Consider the following 19579-nt stretch of genomic DNA (forward strand, 5'->3'; position numbering starts at 1 on the left):
ACGTACCACGTGAGAATATGCTGTTTGGCAACACTAACGATAACATTTTTGGAGATCCACCAACACCATAACTACCCAGGAATGAACACATGGCTTGTAATGAGAGAACCTTAAAAGACTACGCATTACCAAGTTTGGACATGGTTCAGGAGAGCGTAACATGGCCGATTATCATAGCTAATAATTTTAAGATCAAGTGTAACACCTTTAACCCATTTTCATCATTGGATTGGGGTCATGGAGTATTACGATAATATTCTAAACATTTAAAAGTTCATACCATAATTATTCAATAATGATTACAATTATTCAATCACATTTCATTCATAAGCTAGTATATATATACAGACTTTAAAACAAGTCTCTGAGGCCCTAAGAATAGATTGGAAACATTTTGGGGTCAAATCGCAACAAAATGCGAAAGTTGGGAAAAATCTAAAAGTCTTAAAAACAAGGGACACAAGGTCGTGTGGCCAGGATGTGTGTCACAACCTAGGCTGTATGGACATTTAAAGTCTAGACATATGGCCGTGTCCCAGCCCGTGTATCCGTTCGTGTGAGAATCAATGTTGGGTCACACGGCCGTCTTGCTAGCCATGTCTCAGACTGTGTAACTAATTGTTTTAAGATACATGGATGTGTCGCAGATCGTGTGTCAGACCGTGTGAAACCTACACCTAAAGACAATAGGACACACATCGTATGGATAAATCGTGTGAGTCACAAATTGCTTCAAAAACAAGGTAAATTTTTCACCTAACTTGTTAACCAAACCATGTCTAAAACCATACCAAATTCATGACCAAAAATACTTTCACACAAGTCCAAACATACCAAATACCTACAATTTAAGTGCCTAACCAATGTGCCCTCATTGACACCACAATTCAATAATCATTCAATTAGGACAAATCTTACTCTTTTATACATCTAATCCATACAATTCATGAACCAAAACTCAACTCAATAAGTTATGCCATAAATTTCTCAAAAGCCAATTTCATTAAAACTTATAGCATTCAACATATACGCAAGCAGTTTCAGCCATTGCAAAACATGTTCCAAACACATATCTACCATATCTATATATGTATACTTACCTATAATCACATGTTTAAAAGACTCAACTTCTATAACATATTACACCCATTCATAATTATACACAAAAGGTCTAAGACCCTAAAATATCATCCTAGGTACATGCCAAATTATAAAGAGAGCATCACCGACATTGAGTCCAAGATTTGATTGTTGGATGCTGAGTCATCAATCACAAAAATAGTACCTAACCTGCATATAAGGGAACAATCTTATATTAAGTAATCTCATCATTTTAAGAGCCTCAGATAAATCTGATGATCCATATTTTCATAATCCATAGCATATTTAGTTATATTTATAGAATTTACCACTCAATTCATCTAGGTATTTCATACATCTTCTGTAATTTTCATACACCAACCTTCTATGGTGAATTACTTTTACCTTGTCAATTTAAGTCGTTCAATGAATGGCACCCCATGCCTTAACAGTTAAACCGTATTTAACTTTGCACCTAGCGCTAGTCAGATAAACCGAAAGGTATAAAGAGTGTGCCTAGCACTAGTCAAATAAACTGACAGAAGTTGCGCCTACTGCTAGTCGGATAACTAACGATAGTTGTGCCTAGTTGTAGCAGTCTGATTTTGACCCTAGTAGGAATAGTGGTTTCAAGAACATGAACCCGAGTCTGAAAAATATTTTAATATTAATTTTTTGTGTTCGTGATATGTGAATTCATATCTGTGAAATTTCTGTGATTTAATTTGTCTGTTTCTGTGTTTAATACGAAAAAGGACTTAATCGCGTAAAGTATAAAAGTTGAGTGCTAAATGTTAAAGCACCTATTTGGCTTGGCTTTTAAAATAAGGGTCCTTGCATGTCAAATATACCATTGATATAGTAAGTGGACAATGTTGGACATAGGTTAGGTGAATGGATAATTTTATAACAAAGGGCAAAATGGGAAAAATGATTATTTAAGTTATAATAATAAAATGAAAACATGAAAGTGGCCATACTTCCACCTTGTTCAGCCGAAAATTAAGAGAAGAAGAAGCCATAGAAGCTTTAAGGTATTCGGCCATTGCATGGGTGAATAGGTTAGTCCATTTTGTTCAGTTTTTGATAATTTCTACGTTTCTGTGATCGTTGCTTCGTGTTCTTCAAAACCCGTGTGTAAATTTCTATTTTTTTTTAAGATTAAGAAATGTGCCATTGATGATTATATGAGCTTTGTGATGTTTTATATGGATTATGGAAGATATATGTGAGAATATTAAGCTTTGTCTTTGAATTTTTATGAAATAGAGTTAATTGAGCTAACTTGTGAAAATGAGGTTTTGAAGGACTAAATTGTGAATTAAATATGTTATTTGGCCTTGTATAGAAGCCATGTATATTCGGCCAAACTATAGTCTTGGTAAATTTTGCATAATTGTGATTTTGTGAAAAATGGACTAAATTGTTAAAGTGTGAAAATGTAAAGGCTATAATGTAAAGTGCCCTAAATATGTGTTCATGGATTATTTTGAATGAAATGAATTATTTAATGGTTGAATTTGAATTGGATAGATCAAGAACAAAGAAAATCGGATTTAGATCGAGGGAAGTCTAAAGTAGTTGAATAGTTGACTTGATTCGTCCGAAATCTGTACGAGGTAAGTCAAATTACAATTACTTGTTAATTGAATAAATTCTATGTATATAAATTGTAATCTGTATTGGACGGCCTTGAGAGCCTGATGAATAGATTTTGAGTAAACTTTGATAATATGCTAGTATTTGAAAAGTCCTGTATGCCTTTAAAAGAACGTTAGTATTGATCTGAATTATCATGTAAGACCGTGTCTGGGACACAAGCATCGAATTAAAATTTACGTGTAAGACCATGTTCGGGACATCGGCATCGCATTTGATTTCTTATAAGACCCTGTCTGGGATAGAGGCATCGATACTGAATTACATGTAAGACCACGTCCGAGACGTTGGAATTATACCTGTTTATGAGTATCTGTATCGTTTCTAAACCGTCTGATGACAAAGTACAAGATATGGAAAGAAATATATGAAATGTATAATTTATACAGGTACGTTTGTATCGTACTTAATTTCTGAATATGAAAGACTCTATTTCTGTGAAATAGCAAATGCGAAGTAGGTTCGAAATCATGGAAATGAATATGATATGAATACAAATAAACGAGCATGGTTAAGCTTATGAACTACTTTGAGAAATGGCTATGAATTCTTATTGTTGTTTTGTACTATATATGCTTTAGTAATTAGATCCATTGAATTTGGCTTACTAAGCTCTTTGTAGCTTACTCTGTGTAATTTCTGTCTGTTTTATAGTTATCGTAGCTACTGAAGGCTTGGGGATAGTCGAGGATTGTCGCCACACTATCGAGCTCAATTTGGTACTTTTGAAAGTTTAAATATTATTAAGTATGGCATGTATAGGCTAGAATGTCTAAGTTTGTAATCTTTATATGTATATAAGTTATGCCATATAAATTGGCTAGCAAATGATAAGTTTGTGCATAGTTGTGGTGTATTTTTTTTTGTAAGGTGCCATGTTCTAATATGAATTGGTCATCTTTAAGTATGAAATTGGTAGAAAATTGTTGTATGAATGTTTTATATTGTTGCTTGTAGGATTGGACCTAAAAAAGGTTGGCAAATTGGCTTAAACCAAGCCTGCATTGTGCCACATGGTTAGGGAACACGGGCGCGCCTTGTGGCCGTGTGAAAAAGTCAATAGCTAGCTAAATTTTACACGATCATGGCACACGGCCGTGTTAAAAAGTCAATATAGGACCTATTTTTGGCATGGTTGGACCACATGGGCGTGTCTTTTACCCGTGTCAGTCACATGGCCTAGTCACACGGGCGTGTGACTTTATCAATTTTGAAAAGTTTGTTCAAGCTCTGAAAATTTTGAATAGGTTCGGTTTAGTCCAGATCCCTCCCTAAGGTATGTTGTTGCTTTCGTAGACCATTTTAATGGATAAGTTATTGGTGAATGCTTATGTACTAAGGTATTATGATATATGTGATTTGGTAATGTTCTGGTATGCTCTATCTGTCTGGTGATGCCCCTTACTTATTCCGGCAACGGTTACATGATAGGGGTGTTACACTAGTACTAGTCAAATAAATTGACAGAAATTGCACCCAGTGTTAGTCAAATGAACCGACAATATCAATTACTTATTCGCAAGTCCATAAAATCACATTTCATAATCTCAATATCACATTTCATAACTCAATATCACATTCACTTCAATTATCTACTAATCATTCATTAATTTATTCCATAATACCACATTTTATCTATTATGATTTTGTCAATATCCATTCAATAGAGCTTAACCAAACACAAATAAAAACATAGTTAAATAGTAATTAACAATTAACTAATTAAATTAAGTAAATAACGCTCGAGTTCCAAAACTATGAACTTACCTAGCATGTAAACACGAGATTTTATTTAACTCCATACATTAATCAACATTATTCAACTTCAATCTCATCATTCAGCAATATATCTTCATATATAACATTTCCATACTATCACTTTAAATTCTAATCATTTATTGATTCATTTCATAATGTCACATTTCATGTATATAATTCACAATTTTCATTTCATAATTTAATCATTTGCATATATATATAAAATATAATTAAGATATCAAAGTAATAATTAAGTATTTAAATTAAATAAATAGAGTTTGAGTTCAAAGACTACAAACTTCTTGACTAAATTGTAGAAATAACAAAAGTTTAGGGACTATTCCGCTATCTTCCTTTTTCCTTGATTATCAGTTTGTTCTTAATCTATAATATAATTTATTTCAATTATTAATCTCAATTTCATATACCATTCAATTCAATACATTTAGCTACTTATTTACAGTTTTACACATTTGCCCCAAAACATTTACATCCTATACAATTTAATACATCATATAAAACAAGTTAATTCCATAATCAACACATAACCCAATATTTCCGAATACTTAACCCTTAATATATAGCCTATATATATCTTTAATTTATAATAAAATTATTTCAATTTACAATTTACTCAATTAAATCCTTAATTTTTAAATGTATTAAAATTTACTCTATAAAAAACACAAATTTAGCATCAAGCACCCAAACATAACTCTTTCAAATAAAAGACTTCAAAATATCTCAATGACATATATATATATATATATATATATATATTATACTTTGACAATTTCACATAAATAAACAATTTAACCCCATATTTTCAAAATTTTCCATAATAATCCTCAATATTTTCAAAATTTTCCATAATAATCTTCAATGTACAATTTCATGAATTGACTTTACAAATCATTTCACTTCACTTCTAACTTTAAAAATCTACCAAAATAATATCAAGAACTTAGATTTTTCTTCCATAGTAACTTCTAATAATATAAAAAGTTCTAAAATTTTCAACATGAGTAATTTAACTCATGATCTTGAGGTTCCAAAAACACAAAATTCATGTAAGGAGGACCAAAAACTACTAACCAAAATCAGCTTCAAAGCATGAAAGTAAATGGCAGAATGCTTTTCCCCTTTCTTTCTCAAATTCGGCATGAAAGGGTTAAAGGAAAAGAAAGAATGATCTCCTTTCTATTTCTCACTATACTACTTTTATTTATTTATTATTATTTCATTCTTATTTTAATTTAACAAAATCTATTAACTTAAAATTTTAATTACATAATAAACTTAAACATAAATCATGACCGGTCACTTACTACCCACTTAAATATATTGGTCTATTTATTATACAAGTCCCTAAATTTCCTATATTATAATTCCATAGTAATTTGTATTTTATTATATATATATATATATATTATAACATAATTTGTTAACTCAAGTATTATAATATACTATATCTATATAGTACGTATAATACTAACCATAACTATCGACCAACAAAACATATATATAATGGCATATTTATTTAATAAGTCCTTTAATCCCGTTCCACCTTGTAATTTGATATTAATTCTTACTTTTATCATTTACTTGATTTAGTCCTTGTACTTAAATTAAACACTTAATACTTAAAATTATCTAACTATTATTCAATTCCCTCATTAGGCAACTCTAAAAATATTTAATTAAAATATTTATAAACTCGATTCACTGAAAAGGGGTCCCGAAAGTGCATTTCCCGATACCCTTGATTTCATGTAATTACATCAAGCCAAAAATGAATTAGATCAGAATAATTTGCAATTGAGGGGCACAATGACAGATGATCCAAATTAACACTTAAAACGGTTTCTCTAACTTTGTGATACTTTTAAGTACAACGAGTCACTAATGACGCTATCCATCTTCGGTTGTTTCCCTTTTCTTTAATTGATAACGCCTTTTCTTAGTTAGACTCGCAAGCACCAGGGTCTATCACGACATGAGATGAACTTGATTGAAAGTTCTTACAAAAGTTTTTCCCTATTAGTATAGCGGTTCAACTAAGAAGAGAGATTGTTGTCTTTAGACAGATGAAAGGAGAAAGCTTTCATGAGGCGTTGGAACGTTTCAAAATGTTGATTCAGAAATGTTCACACCATGAATTCCCTGAGTGGATGTGGTTGCATGTATTTTACAATGGGTTGGATACGAATGCAAGATCAGGACTAGATGGAGCAGCAAGAGGAGCACTTATGAAAAAGGACGTAAGAGGATGCATACAAAATAATTGAAAATATGATATTAAAATCCTGTTAGTGGCCTATTGAATGATTCACGTATGGTCAGAAATCCGCTATGGTAAAAGTGATCTCAGAAGATTATAGGTATCAACAGTTAGTGTATAGACTTAACAGTATTGAATCAACTAATAAACTATCACCGTATTGAATCAACTAATAGACTATCTATGTGTGGAAAAGACGAACCACTTTTCCACTACACCAATAATCCTACTGAGGACGTAAACTACTGACACTCCCCCTCCGACGTACTAATGTCCAGAGTGTAAATACTGCAATAAATATAGAATTACGAGGTGATTTTATACGGGTCTAGTTGTAATATAGTTTTACAATGGAGTGGGTGAGTACTCCGAGGATGGTACCTAAAAATGTGAGTACTAAATGTTAGAATTAAGTGACCCGAATTCTTATTTAAATAAAATACGATGGAAAATAAAATAAAAGTAAAATCCATATAGAACTAGACTTCTTTTATTTTATTTTAGAATAAGGTTTTCTAAACCTTATTAAACTCCATCTATTTTATATTTATTAGGATAAGGTGTTTCAATCCTACTAGAATATGGCTTTACAAGCCTATAAATAGACATAGTCTATTCCTCTTGTATTGATTCAAATTTTTCGACATATGAATTTTCTTCTCCTCTGCCATTGGTTTGTTCCCGAAAGGGTTTCCACGTAAAATTTGTGTTCTTTATTTTATTTATTTATTTTATTTTATTTTTCACAAATTGGTATCAGAGCTTCCGGGTTGTTCATCTCAATCACAGTAATGGCATCTATGAAGTATGAAATTTCGCTGTTGGATCGCAACACCAGATTTGCATTGTGGCAGATTAAGATGCAAGCAGTTCTTGCACAGATGGATCTGGAGGATTCCCTGCTAGGGATAGACTTCGACATTAATAGATGAAGAGAAGAAGCGTAAGGATCGAAAGGCGTTAACACAATTACATCTACATTTGTCAAACGAAATTTTGCAAGATGTGATGAAAGAGAAGACTGCCGCTGCATTATGGAAGAGGCTAGAACAAATATGTATGTCGAAAAATCTAACAAGCAAGTTGCATATGAAGCAGCGTCTTTATGCTCATTGTTTGGAGGAATGTGCGTCTGTACACGAAAGCTTAACAGTGTTTAAAGAAATTCTCTCAAACTTGGAGGCCATAGAGGTTCAGTATGAGAAGGAAGATCTAAGGTTGATTCTACTTTGTTCGTTGCCCTCGTCATATTCAACCTTTAGAGACACGATTTTATATAGCCGCGAGTCTCTCATAGTTGATGAGGTTTATGATTCTTTAACCTCGTATGATAAGATAAAACATCTTGTGCTTAAACCCGACTCTCAAGGAGAGGGTCTCATTGTTCGTGGGAGACAAGATTGGAATGCTGATGATGATCGTGGTAGGACACAGGAACGGAATCCTCATGGTAAATATAATGGTAGATCGAAGTCTTCAAATAGAGGTAAAACTTGTAACTTCTGCAAGAAGAAAGGGCACATTAAATTTGAGTGCTATAAGCTACAATATAAGATTAAAAGGGAGGCTGCGAATCAAAAGGGAAAACAACCAGAAAATTTTGGTGAAGCTGATGTTGTAGAAGACTACAGCGATGGTGAACTTCTAGTCGCTTCTGTCAATGATTCTAAAGTAAGTAAGGAGTGGATACTTGATTCAGGCTGCACCTTCCACATGAGTCCCAATTGGGATTGGATTACAACTTACGAAACAGTGTCTGAAGGTGTTGTTTTGATGGGAAATAATACTTCATGTAAAATCGCAGGTGTTGGAACAATTAAAGTTAAGATGTTTGATGGAGTTGTCAGAACACTTAGTGACGTACGACATGTTCCAGAATTGAAAAGAAATTTAATTTCGTTGAGTACTCTTGATTCAAAAGGGTACAGATATATAGCTGAAAGTGGGGTTTTAAAGATTTCCAAAGGGTCCCTTGTTGTGATGAAAGGGCAGAGAAAAATTGCCAAGTTATATGTTTTGTAGGGTTCTACTGTTACTGGTGATACAACTGTCACTTCCTCTTCCTTGTCAGATGATGATATTACTAAAATTTGGCATATGCGCCTAGGGCATATGAGTGAGAATGGCATGGCAGAATTGAGAAAAAGAGGACTTCTTGATGGGCAAGGAATTTGTAAATTGAATTTCTGTGAGCATTGAGTTTTTGGGAAGTAAAAGAGAGTTCGATTCACTAGAGGAATCCATAACACGAAGGGAACATTGGAGTATATTCATTCTGATCTATGGGGGCCATCCAGAGTGCCTTCGAGAGGTGGAGTTAATTATATGCTAACCTTTATTGATGATTTTTCCAGAAAAGTTTGGGCGTCTTCCTGAAGCAGAAAAGCAATGTGTTTTCTGCATTTAAGTCTTGGAAAATTATGATTGAAAAACAGACGGGAAAATAGATAAAATACCTCCATACAGACAATGGCTTAGAGTTCTATACTGATGAGTTTAATAGATTGTGCAAGTCAGAAGGGATCATGATACACTTGACAGTTCGTCATACTCCACAGCAAAACGGCGTTGCAGAGCGAATGAACAGAACGATCATGGAGAAGGTTCGATGTATGTTGTCAAATGCAAACTTACCAAAGTCATTTTGGGTAGAACCAGCCTCTACTGCATGTTTTTTGATCAACCGATCTCCATCCGTTGCCATTGAGAAAAAGACTCCACAAGAGGTATGGTCTGGTAATCCTGCTAATTATTACGATTTAAAGATTTTTGGGTGTCTGCGTATGCTCATGTTGATAATGGAAAATTGGAACCGAGATCCATTAAATGCGTTTTCTTGGTTATAAAGCTAGTGTAAAAGGGTATAAGTTATGGTGTCACGAAAATAGAAAAGTTGTGATTAGCGAGAGATGTTGTTTTGATGAAACTGCTATGCTACCTAACTTATCTCTTAAAGACTCTTCCAATAAAGAAAACCAAAAGCAAGTGGAGCATCAGATTAATACAGAGTCAACTCTTCAAGCCATAATAAAAATTGAGAAAAGAGTTGCTTCTTCACCACAATACTCTATCGCCAAAAACAGAACTAGAAGAGAAATTAAACCTCGAAAGAAGTATGCCAAAGCTGATTTAGTTGCTTATGCTTTAAATGTGGCTAAAGATATAGATGCGAATTAAGAGCTGTTTAATTATTCTGAGGCAGTTAGCTGTGAAGACTCAGAAAAGTGGATTTTTGCTATGCAAGAAGAGATGGAATCACTCCACAAAAATAGAACATGGGACCTTGTGAAACTTCCTAAAGGTAAAAAGGTTGTTCGTTGTAAATGGGTGTTTAAAAAGAAAGAAGGGACTCCAGGAGTTGAAGAACCCAGATATAAAGTAAGGCTTGTTGCAAAGGGTTATAGTCAAATTCCAAGAGTGGACTTCACAGATGTGTTCTCTCCAGTTGCTAAGCATAGTTTGATTCGAGCTTTGCTTGGTATTGTGGCCATGCATGATTTGGAGCTTGAGCAGTTAGATGCAAAAACTGCATTTCTGCATGGAGAACTTGAGTAGGATATTTACATGCAACAACTAGAGGGTTTTATAGTCTCGAAAAAAGAGGGCTATGTTTGCTTGCTAAGAAAGTCCCATTACGATTTGAAACAGTCATCGAGACAGTGGTACAAGAGGTTTGATTCCTTTATGACTTCTCATGATTTCAAAAGAAGTAGTTTAGACAGATGTGTTTACTTTAAGAAAAACAGTGATGGTTCTTTTGTGTATCTATTTCTTTATGTTGATGACATGTTGATAGCAGCAAAAGATAAAGGAGAGATAAGAAAGGTCAAAGCCCAACTAGATGAAGAATTTAATATGAAAGATTTAGGACCAGCAAAGAAGTTACTTGGTATGAAGATTCTCAGAGATAGAAAAACAAGTAAATTGTACCTAAGTCAGAAGGGGTATATTGAGAAAGTTCTTTGTATGTTCAATATGCAGAGTGCTAAGCCTGTTAGTACTCCTTTAGCAGCCCATTTCAGACTTTCATCAGCTTTGTCTCCACAATCAGATGATGAGATTGAGTACATGTCACATGTTCCATACTCTAGTGCAGTGGGATCTCTCATGTATGCTATGGTTTGCTCACGTCTAGATTTATCATATGCAGTCAGTGCAGTTAGCAGATACATGGCAAATCCTAGTAAAGAACATTGGAAAGTAGTTCAGTGGATTTTAAGATACTTACGAGGCACTACTGATGTTTGCTTACAGTTTGGAAGAACTAAAGATGGAGTCATAGGGTATGTTGATGCTGATTTTGCTGGAGACCTTGATAGAAGAAGATCTCTCACTGGTTACGTCTTTACAATCGGAAGTTGTGCAATTAGTTGGAAAGCCACTTTGCAAACTACAGTCGCTTTGTCTACCACTGAAGCTGAGTACATGGCGATTACTGAGGCTTGTAAAGAAGCTATTTGGTTGAAGGGACTATTTAGTGAACTCAATGAAGACCTTCAAATCAGTACAGTATTTTGTGACAGTTAGAGTGCCATATTCCTTACAAAAGATCAAATGTTTCATGAGAGAACAAAACATATATATGTTTGGTATCATTTTGTTCGTGATATTATTGCTCGTGGTGATATTGTTGTGAGCAAAATTAGTACTCATGAAAATCCTGCAGATATGATGACTAAGTCACTTCCTATAACCAAGTTTGAGCATTGCTTAGACTTGGTTGGTGTTCACTTCCTATAACCAAGTTTGAGCATTGCTTAGACTTGGTTGGTGTTCATTGTTGAACTTAAACCCTTAAGGGGTTTTATGGAAGAGGTGGAGAACTTGTTCGCGATGAAGAACTTGTTCATTGAGAATTTGTGTCAAGGTGGAGATTGTTAGAATTAAGTGACCCGAATTCTTATTTAAATAAAACACGATGGAAAATAAAATAAAAGTAAAATCCATATAGAACTAGACTTCTTTTATTTTATTTTAGAATAAGGTTTTTTAGACCTTATTAAACTCCATCTATTTTATATTTATTAGGATAAGGTGTTTCAATCCTACTAGAATATGGCTTTACAAGCCTATAAATAGACATAGTCTATTCCTCTTGTATTGATTCAAATTTTTCGACATAATGAATTTTCTTCTCCTCTGCCCGTGGTTTGTTCCCGAAAGGGTTTCCGCGTAAAATTTGTGTGTTCTTTATTATTTATTATTTTATTTTATTTTATTTTTCACACTAAATCAATATTATCTTAAACACTTAAAGATCTAATTAATACTTTTAGACCAGTTATAGTACGATAGTAAAATAAGAGATATTTTTTAGGGTTTTTAAATTAATAAAATAAAATGACATAAAAGAATTAAAATTGCAAGAGATTGAGAGAAATAAAGTGAATCAAATCTGGAGATGGGTGATTAGCTTGCTTCAGCAATCTCAATCAACTTTTGTCTCAGGTTCTTCATCAATCAACTAGTCGCTACCCTAGCAGGATCTTCCAATCTTCCCCTAACATAATGAGTCTACAAGAACTACTTATCTTTCAACCTCACAGTTCATATTGGTTTGGGGTCAAGGTGTTCACGAATCGACAATATCAATTTTGGGTTAATTCCCACCCTGATGAGTTCGTAGGGTTGTTAGGCCTAGGGTTTGTTTCATGTTCTTCCTTTCTCAAATAATTGATCTATTGAATAACCTTACACAATAGTTAAAAGATCATGCTTTCATTTTCTAACTCCCCATAGAAGGATTAGTTCCTCATGGATTTCATAAACAACATGGAGTAGATGGAACAATTAATTTTAATGAATATTAGAGAGTTTAAGAAAATCTTGATCGATATTGATAATGAATACGAATCCACAAGAGTTTATCTCCTTTACAACTCAGATTTCTTGAAAGAAAATAAAGAACAAAATAAATGAAACTCTGAAAACCTAAGAAAAAAAATTAAATCTAAAGAGAGAATCTTAGCTAATTGAATGGGTTCCTATAATGTGTGCCAAAGGGGCCTATTTATAGCCTTTAAGTAGCCGTCGTCAGTAACCTTAGGTTAGCTGATGTTCCCAAGCTTTAATTTTGATTGTGCAGACCAAAACGCCCCGATACATGTTTTATTCTCATCACAGAGTTAATGTCGTGACACACCAGGACCTGTGTTGTGACATAGCAACCAGTGTATTCCTCTACAGCTACCTTTAGGGGTATGTCGTGATACCCTCAGCCTGTGTCGTGACATTGAAGGCAGTTTCTTACTTTTTTCATTCTGCTCTCTTTGTTGTGACATAACTTTCAGGATTGGCCCAAATGCCTTCTAATGGTCTCCTGTATACTCACGAAGCCCATTAACTTTCTCTTAGGCCTTATTCGGCCCTTACGGTCAATAAAAGACGTGACTTGCACATTTTGTTGAATGTAAGGAAAACTATAGAAACTTGATTAAAACATATAAAAAATGTTTGTATTCAAGATCCTTAAATGTAAAACCTAGTTTAATCTGCTACATTGAATTATGAAAGATCCAATACTTCGAAAAAAAGGGTTGAAATTCTTATTTGAATACCTACAATCCTGGCTAGAGAGATTACTCGAATCTGAGATGGGAAGGAAACCAATAAGGAAGTAGTAGTTCGAATCAAGCTAAAAGTACTAACTATCAACTTCCTTATTTGCAAAATCCTCAAGATGGGGTCAACCCAAGTGACCATACTGCATATGGTCAATGTCTAGATAGAATCAAAGGAGAGTTGTAGTCAATGAGAGCAGATGTAAAATAGGTGCAGTCTGAGTGCACTAACTCAGCCAGAACATTGACTAAACTTGAATATCAAATGAGCCAATTGATGAGCATAGTGGGTGATATCAAAAGATAAATTGGCACCAGTATTCCAAGAAATATAGGAGATCATCCTCGAAGGAAAGGTAAGGAGCACGTGAAAGCAATAGCGCTCTAAGCGGACAAAGTACCGAGTAGCCTAGAAAACCTTATTCTGAAGGTAAATATGGAGAATATTAATGATCCTCTAGAGAAATCCTTAGAGGCTAAAGATGAAACAAAATAAAATAAGGTAATTGCATTGGTAGTGGAGCCAGAATAATAAATAACTAAAGATGCTGCTTGTAACAGCCCGTTTTTGGTCAAATTGGAACAGTGGTTTTAAAACCACAAATTCGAGGATGAAAAATTATTTTAATATTATTGTAAGTGTTTCCAATATGATAGCATGTATGTGTGAAAGTTTCGTGAAGTAATTTTATTGTTTGAATGTTTAATTTAGTAAAAAGGACTAAATCGCGTAAAGTGTAAAAGTGTTGTTCTATTAGTCAAAGGTATCAAATGCCTATGAAATTGAATAGTGGAAGCCCTTATGTGGTAAATATACCATTTTAATTATGAGTGGACAATTATGGGCATTTATTAAGTGAATTTTTATGCTTTAAACTAAGGTTAATTTAGTAATTTATGAAATAATGATATATTAAACAAAATCAAAATAGGTCTTCATCTTTTAATTCATTTCTCCACCAAATTTAGAACAAAACCCTAGCCATTGTTGAGTTTGAAATTTCAACAGTTTCACTTTGCTATTAAGGTATGATTTTTAACTCCATTTTTAATGATTTCTATGTTTTTGTGATCGTTGTAACTCGTACTAGCTAGCCCATGGGCTATTTTGCAAAATTGTTAAAGATTTTGAATGAAGCCATTGATGAATACATGTGTATTTTGAAGTTTCTTGATAGATTATGAATGCTTGTTGTTAGATATACAAGTTTTGTTAAGTGATTTTTAGTGAAAATACAAAATAGGGATTAAATTGTGATGTGAAATAAATGAGAAAATAGTACCTTAACCTATTTACTAATTAGAAAAGTAGAATTTGGATTTGGATCGGGGAAAAATGAAAGTTATTGACTAAACTACTTATTTTGTCGTTTCCACATTCGAGGTAAGTTCGTATATGATAAATTTCAATACAAATGTATTTCATATGCTTTGATATTGCATAAATTGCGAATATGAGACTGTGGATATGAACGATAGTAATTCGACGATGATTCGACATTCGAAATCCCGGTTGAACATTAGGAATAGTTTAGATGCTAGTGACATGTCATTAGGGGATACATTGAGTTGGCTTCGGGCCATGATATAATACTTCGGGTGCGAGATATACGATTTGGCTTCGGGCCATGCATATCGGCTAATTTGGCTTTAGGCCATGATATCAGTACTTTAGAGATAAGTTACCTTGATTTGGCTACGGGCCATGGTATAGACTTGAGTATCTGACTTTTATTTTGAATGGTTCAACGTGTAAAAGATAAATGAAAATGTGTATGAGATTAGTATGAGATGGTACAGGTATGTGAATAAATCATACTAGCTTTGTATCGGAGAAATTGTGAAGAAAGTATATAGTTTTGTGATTTTGAAATTGAAAGGTTTGTTAGTTGATTTGAATTCTTATGTCTATAATAAATTGTTGAAATATATGTATATGATTATATCATATTTATGTCATACGAGCTTACTAAGCTTTATAGCTTACATCGTTTATTTTTCTATGTTTTGAATCCAAAGCTAGCTCAGATTCGGGGATTATCGGAGATATCGTCACACTATCCATCTATCTTGGTACCTATGAACTTTGGTATTTTAAGTGTATGACATGTATAGGTATTTTGAGTCATTTTGATTATGGGTTGATAATGATTTTGGTTATTTGTAATGGCTTGTAAATGTATATGTTTTGGTTTGTAAATATAGCTATAAGAGTTGGCTTAATTTGGTAGATTTGGTTATGTACATATATGTGCATATATGGTTGATATTTGAGTTCATGGATGGATATGTGAATGGATTATATTATGAGGCTTGTGGTTATTGATATAGTATATGTTAAATGGTTGATATTAGATATCTTTGTGAATTGGTGCAAAATGATGAATATTTGGTAAAGGCTTAGTTAGTTGATTTGTATATGTGATTCGGTATGTTTTGATTTAGTAAAAAATAAGTTATAAGCATGTTGGTTGTTAGTATTGGAAATAGTATGAATTAGCCTTGAGTGTGGCTAAATTAGATGTTCATTCATGCTTTGAATTGGTGCCATTTGGGTTGTGTAGGTACATGCAAATTTGGGTGGCAAACTGGCTTGGTAAATAGCCTATTTTTGTCTACACGGGTAGAGACACGGGCATGTGTCTTAGTCATGTGTGACACACGCTTATGTTACACGGCCGTGCGTCCCTTGGTGTGGTTTTAGAAATTAAGCCAGTATGATCCATACAGCCTCACACATGAGCGTGTGACTTGGCCGTGTGGCATAAGTCAGTATACCCTACAGGTTTGGCACGGCCTAGCACACGACCTGGAACATGGGTGTGTATGGCCATTTTTAGGGCACACGGGCTTATATGTTGGCTGTGTGACCCAAGTCAGAGAGTTACACAGGGTTGGACATGGGCTGGGACACGACCATGTGCTCCCATTTTCAATGTCTACACGGCCTGTAACAAGGGCGTGTTTGGTGGCCGTGTGAGACACACGGTCTGGCCATACGGGCCTGTGTCCCCTATTTTGAGAAAAATTTCCAAGTTTCATGAAAGTTTCTTAAGTTATAGATTTTGTCTCGAACCACTCCCAAGCATGTTTAGGGCCTCGTATGTAACGCCCCGTACCCGAGACCGTTGCCGGAGTCGAACATGAGGTGTTAACGGACTTAATTCATTTATATACACAGATTATTTTTTTAAAATTTCCAGTTAAGCTGGCTAACTGCGTCACAGTCACCTCAAAAATCATATCTCGAGTTCCAAAACTCAAAAACTGATTCTGTAAATTTTTCCTGAAAATAGACTCACATATCCATCTACAAATTTTTTTCTAGAATTTTTGGTCATTCCAATTAGTACAGTTTATAAGTTAAAGTCTCCCCTATTTCAGGGTTCGACTACTCTGCCTTCATGCATTACGACTTAGATATCTTCCTGTACAGGGCTCCAATAGATATTTTGTTTGTTTCTAATGAAACTAGACTCAAAAGGAAATCTTTACATATAATGTATGACTTCTAATTATCTCTGGTTAATTTATGGTGAATTTCCAAAGTCAGAACAGGGGATCCAGTAATCGCTCTGGCCCTGTTTCACGAAAACTTAAACATCTCATAAAATACGGCTCATATGGTCGTTTCGCTTCTTCCATATGAAAATAGACTCATCAAGATTCGATTACATAATTTATTCATTATTTAATTACATTCCTACTATTTTTAGTGATTTTTCAAACTCACATCACTGCTGCTGTCAGCATCTATTTTAAGGCAAATCTCACCTATTTCATAGTTTCCATGATTCAACTAGCCATTTGACATTCATAGCACCAAATATGATCGTGATTAACCATTCCAATGGCTAATCATTGCCAAGCAATTCCACACCTCTCAATAACCATGTATATACAAAATGATTATAACGCTATGCTCAAAATATATAAGCCATTTTCGCATGGCCAACCGAATATATACATTACCAAAAGATACTTAATTAACAACAAGGTCAGTCCTATACATGCCACTATCAAAGTTCAACTAAAAGAGTACCAAAAGGGCTTAGATAGTGTGGACAAATTCGACTTTGACAATCCCGAGTCCGATAGCTGACGAACAAAATCTATAAAATAGAGAATTAAAGAAACGGAGTAAGCATTTAATGCTTAGTAAGTTTTGAGTAATGAAATTATTTACGACTAAAGTATAGCGTTCATATGACTAAATGAATAATTTCATATATGCATGTTCTCAAAATCATACTTACTTCACGCTCCAACCATTATATTCATACACAGGGAATCAAACCTATCTAGAGGCGGAAGCTCGTTAATCAATTGGCGAATACTATTTGAAAGGAATCAACCTTTCCAATGCACATCTGAACATACCTTATCGTTTGGATTTTATGAGCGTGTTAATTGAAATTATTACAGCAAGATCACTCATTTCCAAACCCAAGTACCTTGAGAATTAGCGAGATCTGACCTTCGCACAAATGCCTTGGTCTTAGCCGGATATAGTCACTAGCATAAATGCCTTGGGACTTAGCCGGATATAGTCACTAGCATAAATGCCTTGGGACTTAGGCGGATATAGTCACTAGCACAAAGGCCTTGGGACTTAGCCGGATATCATCCGAATAATCATGCACATATATCAATAAGTCATAACACATCTATATTTCATTTTCATACTAGAATTCAAACACAAGACATTTATCAACCATTACCAATTTCGGCTCAATAACCACATACAAAGAACATGATTTCGATTTGCTTTATAACATGATCTCTATACGCATTCGGCTGCCCGTCATAAGTATGAACTAATTACCTCAATATATAACTCAAATAGAATCATTATATCACCGTTTATTTGTTATGCTTATATGGCATTACTTAAACAAATCATAAACTAAGTTCCATTACTCGAAAACTTACCTCGGATGTTGTCGAACGACTCCAACGGCTATTCAATTACTTTTTCCTTCCCTTTATCGGATTTAGTTCCCCTTTGCTCTTGAGCTTAATTTAACAAATACATTGAATTAATCATCTTGAACATCGAGAGAAATTCAAGGTACTTAGCCCATATATATATCAGACATTAGAGTCATATATATGAAATCATGAATCAAATTCAACATATTAGCTAATGTTCTCCTTTAGCCGATTATCTAAGTCAAGATAGATCATCAATATGCTTACCTATAGCGAATGTGCAACATCAATCTATCACTATCATCTACATACTTAATCAAAGGCCGAATACACCTATTCCAACATGATATCATTCCTATTTCATTTAACACTTAACATTTACCACATATCAATTAACCAATTTTTTATAATTACAAAACTCTTCATCTATTCATGCTCTCATATTCGGTCATCCCTACCTATACTAACCATACAACTACATAATTCTAAGTTTAAACACAATTACAACATTCTAGTACCATGGCGAATACTTCATGAAGTTGCTAAGACCCATCATTTTCTAATTCTCACACACCCTCACATCCAATCCTTTTTGTTAAGCACTCAAACTCAATCATCTTCAAGCCTCATTACCACAACATCAAACACCAACTAAGGAAGGCAACTTCCATGGCGAGTATCATCTCCTCAAATAGAAAAAATTTAAACCATGGGCTAGGTAGAATTCAAACTAACAACTAAAAGTATGCATGAGTTTTATGGAATAATCATCAAACATACCTCTTCCTAAACATCAACCAACCGAACATGAAGCAAGAGAATCCTCTTCTTCTTCCTTCCTCAAGTCACGGCAATGGAGGAGCATGGATGAAACAACTTTGTTTTCATCACCCCTCCCTTTTCATTACTTTATTACTAACCTTTTATTTTATTATTTTTAACACAACACATTAACACAAAATGTTTATAATATGTTTTAACCCATTGCATGGCCGACCACTATCTAAAACTTGGGTAATTTGACAAGCAAACCCATCATTTATACAACATGCATTAATAGGTCTTTATAGATTAACCTATCACATTTCAAAAGTGTCAAACATAAGTTCTATTAACTAAATTCACATGCAATCGACTAAATTGAAGCTTAAAACTTTCACACATTCATATTCACATATTTTAGACAATAAATATCATATTCAAATACTTTGGTGACTTGGTTTAGCGGTCCCGAAATCGCTTTCCGACTAGGGTCAATTTAGGGCTGTCATAACTCTCCCCCACTTAAGAAATTTTCGTCCCCGAAAAT

The 19579-nt window shown here is 34.0% G+C and overlaps 1 non-coding gene across 1 annotated transcript; it reads right to left on the bottom strand.

Moving 5' to 3' along the window:
- Positions 1 to 6552: 6552 nt before the first annotated feature.
- Positions 6553 to 6658, bottom strand: LOC128281023 (small nucleolar RNA R71). The gene has a single exon (XR_008271240.1). It is a non-coding gene; the product is annotated as a small nucleolar RNA R71 (small nucleolar RNA).
- Between the last annotated feature and the right edge of the window lie 12921 nt (positions 6659 to 19579).

Source organism: Gossypium arboreum, chromosome 9 (assembly GCF_025698485.1).
Source record: "Gossypium arboreum isolate Shixiya-1 chromosome 9, ASM2569848v2, whole genome shotgun sequence".
NCBI lineage: Eukaryota > Viridiplantae > Streptophyta > Magnoliopsida > Malvales > Malvaceae > Gossypium > Gossypium arboreum.